Source organism: Phyllostomus hastatus, unplaced genomic scaffold (assembly GCF_019186645.2).
Source record: "Phyllostomus hastatus isolate PE091 unplaced genomic scaffold, TTU_PhHast_1.1 phas_scaffold_46, whole genome shotgun sequence".
In the NCBI taxonomy this organism is placed as follows: Eukaryota; Metazoa; Chordata; class Mammalia; order Chiroptera; family Phyllostomidae; genus Phyllostomus; species Phyllostomus hastatus.
Genome location: NW_025334032.1, coordinates 15,351,384 through 15,356,593, shown reverse-complemented (window position 1 = coordinate 15,356,593; position 5,210 = coordinate 15,351,384). Strand labels below are relative to the sequence as shown.

Sequence of the window (5,210 nt, the reverse complement as noted above, 5' to 3'; positions counted from 1 at the left end):
TTTAAACTTGTCTAAAGTGGCATTGAAGAACTTAGTTGTAGGCTGCTGCACTGACACGATGACAAACCAAAGTGTAGGGTTGGGTCTGGTTTTGTTTTTGTATTCTTTTCAGTATCCAGTGCTCACGGATTAAGTTCTAGAAATGTTCTGATTGCAAGGCAGGGATCTGTTTGGATTCCACCACAGGTATGCTCCTTGGGTTGGATGCTGGAGGGTGAGGCACATTTTGCTGGACCTATTGTTGACTACCTAGTAGTCATCAAGGTAACAAAAGTTCATGGTCTCTTCCTTGGTATTTCATTCCCTGGAAATCTACTCAGTACCACAAGATATCTCCAATTCCACCAAATCCTGTCACAAATTAGGATTCTTCTTGTGATTTATCTGTGGCAATTTCCAGAGTAGCTCCAAACTTTTTATTGTTGTTAGCAAAACATTCCAGCAGGGGCATGCTCTCAATTAGTTCATGCTCTTATCCTGTCTCTTTGTGAAATGAGATCCACCCTTTTCTTTTTCTAGAGTTAGATAGAGAATTTTCTCATCTTCTGTGCCTTGGCAATGAAGAATATACCTCATTATATCCAGATTTTCATAGACTATTAGAATTTCTACCGTTCCTATCTCAAAAGCCTTTAGGGTATATTCAACTCCAAAACAGTACTTGCCTGTGTCCTGGCTGATTTCATCAAAGTATTGTCCTACTAATTTCTTCTCTTGAATATGAGAGTGCTTCAGTAGATGACTCAATAGCTTGGTTGAATCCATCTTCACCACCATTGGGTATATCAACTAATTTTAAAACTTTTGATTGCAACCTCTGATCAGACATATCAGATTGACTTAGTTCAGTTTTAAAGTCAGCCCATCTAGCTTACTTTCACTTTCTCCCAAGAAATGAACAGCTGCACAGCAGTCTCAGCTAGTTTCCGAACATAGTTGCTTTTCCATTCTCAAATGCGCCAAAAGAAGGCGGACTGACCTCTACCACTTTTCTTCGGGAGATGCACAGTGAGTTTGTGTAGGACTTTTGAATCCTCGGAGTGTGCTAAAAAGTGCACCGCTACTATCTATTACAATGAAGCCACACATGCTGTGATCTGAAAGTAGTGCTTGCTGTAAGAGCCTCTGTATGGAATTTGTTGTTGCACAAATGCAATGATGTATTAATTGGTTTGAAAACTTTGAAGTCGATGTTGATTTTCTTTTCCTTTCCTTCTTTTGTTAAAATTGTACCACAGTAAATAACCGGGCCATTTGGAGGTACTTTGTTGTAAAGTCTGAGTCTTTGTTGCACAGATGTAATGGTTCGCAGGGACTGAAAGGCAGTTTACTAATGACTTAAATGGTAGATACAGTTCTAAACTAATCTGCCAACATTTTTGGCTCTCGAGAAATCCGGTCTTTGGGAGGAATGATCAATGATACCATGCATGTGCCATTGCCACGGGCTGCCTCCAAGTTCTTAATCAGCTTCTTGACCTTTCAGGTGTCCACGTTCCTGACTGCAACCCAGGGGTTGTCCGCCACCTCCTCGCCTCCTCCCCAGGAGCCCAGTCCTGGGCAGCAGCGGCCTCTCCTCCCCAGCCGTGGCTCGGCTGTGGCTGGGCTGTGGCTCTGAAGTAGAACAGCATCTCCCTCTCTCCCGGCAGCCGCATGTGTTGCAATCCGCTCACCTGGGACCTGTCGTGAAGTGTGTTTAAATCCCTTTCCTCCATTTGCTATCAACTTACTGGCTTCTGATTACTGAGTTTGAGAGTTTCTTTTATATTCTCAGTACATGTCCTTTATCAATATGTGATTTGCAACTCTTTTGTATTTATAATCTCAATTGTTATATGTATAAATTCTCAGGATTATTATATACTCTTAATGAATTAGGGCTTTAAAGAAATTACTTTATTTGTCCTGAATATTCATTGTTCTGAAATCTATGTTATCTAATATTAATACAGTTACTCTGGTTTTCTTTTTATTAGCATTAGCATAATGTATTTTCTATACTTTTCATTTGTGTGTGTGTCTATACTTAAAGTACATTTCTCTATGTAGCATATTTTTTTTGGCTAAATTGATTATCTTTACCTTTTAATTGTGCCATTTAGACCATCTGTGTTTAGTGTGATATTGACATAATTAGGTTTAAGCTAACAATTCTGCTTATTTTTTTATTTGCCTCATTTGATTTTTTATTCATTTTCCTTTTTTTCTGACTTATTTTGGATTTTTTAAAAACTCTACTTCATCTTTTATGTTGGCTTGCCAGATATAACATTTATATTCAGTTTATTGTTTTAGTGGTTTCTTCAGGGAATATAGTAAACATTTTAATATTATCACAGTAAAATGTTCATAATATTATGCCACTTTACATGTGTAGATCCATTTGTCAATATGATATTTTTCTTCTTTCTGAGGACTTCATTCAGCATTTCTTATAGTATGGGGCTGCTAGGGACAAATTCTTTCAGCTTCTGTATAACTTAAAAATTATTTTAGCTTCATTTTTGATAGATATTTTGCTAGCTATTAAAATCTAGATTGATATTTTTTCTTTCAGTACTTTAAAGATGTCATCCAGCCGTTTTGTCATTTCCATTATTACTGATAATGAATTTACTATCATTCTTACCTTTGTTCCTTTCTGTGTAATGTCTTTTTTCTCTAGGCATTATTACATATTTTTTAAAAATTGCTGTTTTTGTACAATTTGATTATGGTGTGTCAGTGCAATTTCTATCATGTTTCTTGTACTTTGAGTATGCTGAGTTTCTTGCATCTGCAGGTTTTTAAATTTTCATCAAATTTGGAGAATTTCAGTCATTTTATCTTTAAATTTTTTTCTTCTTTCCTTCAGAGAGTTCAATTATACATATTTTAGGCCACTTGAAGTTTTCTAACAGCTCAGAGACACTCATTTTTTAAATATATTTTTTAAATGTTTCATCTGAATGGTTTTTATTTCTGGGTTTTAAAATTCACTAACCTGTCTTCAATCAAAATGTCAAATCTGTCATTTATTCCATCCAGTGTACTTTTCATTTTATACATTGCAATTTTTATCTCTAAAATTTAGGGGTTTTTTTATATTTTACATGTGTCTACACAATTTTTTGAATACATGGAATATGTATATAATAATTATATTAATGTTTTTCTCAGCTAATTTTTATATCTGTGTCATTTTCGACTCAGTTTCAAAGTCAGTTAACTGATTTTTCTCCTCTTTATGGATTGTATTTCCCTGCCTGAAAACTTTTTATTAAATGCCAACTATTGTGAATTTAATCTTTTGGGGTGCTATAAATTTGTGTGTTTATATAAATATTTTTCCAACTTAGTTGTGGGATACAGTTAAATCATCTAGAAAACCATTTCATCCTTCTTTCTTATGATTTGTTAGGATGGTAAAAGACCTCACTTTATCCTAATTACTTCCCTCTACTCAGGAAAAATCCTCCTATGGACCCTACCCAGTGTCCTGAGATTCAGGAGATTTCAGGTCTAGCTGATGCAAACAGGTATTACTCCTGGTCTACTTTGAGTGCTAGATATTGTTACCTCTAATTTGGGGGTAATTTTTTTCCAACCCTTGGGCAGTTTTTCAAATGCATGTGCATTATCATTAATCAGCTGAATCATTGAGGTGGGTCCTTTGCAGGTCCCCAAATTTCTCTCTCTTTGCAAACCTCTCCTGTCACTCTGTCTTGTGAACTGAGGTCTCCCAACTCTTCCTTCTCAACACAGAATGCTCACCTGGTTCTACGTCAGTTCTTTATATCTGAACTGTGGCTTGAAAACTCTCTCAAAGCAGTAAGCTAGGGCAAGTTTGGAGCCTATCTCAGAGAAAACTGTCCTTCATTGCCTGTTACCCTGTGTCTTGAAAATCATTGTTTTACATATATTGTCTTTTTTTATTGTTTTAGGTAAACCCAGACCTTGCCACTTTATCCTGAACAGAAGCAGAAGTTCTGTCAGGTATCTAATGTTGCATTAATATTTTTTTTTTATTTTTTAAGTCCCCCACCATCCTAATGTATCAGCATCTATTTCCACAACCTCCTAAAAGAACCCCCCACCCCCCCAAATTTACTAAACCAATGAGTAGATTATAATCCTACATGTCTGTAGTGGGGCTCTGCTCACAGGGTCCCCCCAGGCTGCCACAGATGAGAATAAGTCTACCAAGACTTGATCTGCTTTGGGAGGAAAGATGGTTGATCTCTCAAAGGAGAAGGGCCAAGAGTCTTTTCCTCAATGGGATTTTATTGGGTTCATTTGTACAAGAATACAGGTAAAGCTCATTAATCATTGTCAGGCAGTGAGGATCAAACAATAGACAACAAAGAACTCTGAGGGCCTATTTTTGAGTCAGGGTCAGATAGCTAAAGAGCTATAAAACTTTGAGGAACAAACTCACTTCTTGCTTGGACTCTTATCACTTAATTTAGAGCATTTTAAACAAAGCAGTTTTCACAATATTTTACATATTCTTTCTTAGGCCTGATTGCCCTGGGAACCTGCCCTTTCCAGCACAGGGCTGCACCACTCTCTGTCATTGTTTCAGGCTTAAGTCAGGCAGGGGAAGTAAGGCAGCCAAGAGATTAGGAGACTTCTCACAGACAGAATGAGGACTCAGGCTTTGTCAAAGCTGAGGGGCGAGGGTCCATCACCCCCTTTTGCTGTAGACCCCAAGTCCTTCCCTGGGGGCCTCCCACATGATCGTGCCTGTCTTAGGTCATTCCCCCCTTGGGGAATCTTACCCATCATTGGCTAACCAACCAAGCATTGGGGACCAGTTATGGATGAAGTAAAAGGAGCAGAAGTGGTGCTCCTGCCAGGGAGATAAGCTTTGTCTCCTTAGTGGCTTCTGGTCTGAAGTTCGCTCACTCAGCCTTAGCCATGGGGAGTTACAGCTCCTGAAACCAGGCAGGGCAGTTCCCAACACATGCTAAGTGCAATAATGGGTGAGTATTTTGGTGGCACCTCACTTGGTCCAAAGCCATTTGGTTGGTGATGAAGCCATGTTGTTGGAAAGTTTCCCAGAGAAGTGGATGCTTGAGCTGTTTCTAAAGAGTAACTAAGAGCAAAGATGGATGAGGAAAAGAGGGTAAGAGACAGATGGGAAAGCTAAACTAATACTGCCCTATAAATGGCTTATTTTCCAAGAGGCAGACAAACTTTATTGATAAAAGAACACAAGAAAATAAAAA

General features: G+C 37.9%; 1 pseudogene; it reads right to left on the bottom strand.

Annotated features, from left to right (window-relative positions):
• Positions 1 to 259: 259 nt before the first annotated feature.
• On the bottom strand, positions 260 to 1,443 carry LOC123807740 (annotated as a pseudogene).
• Positions 1,444 to 5,210: the final 3,767 nt, after the last annotated feature.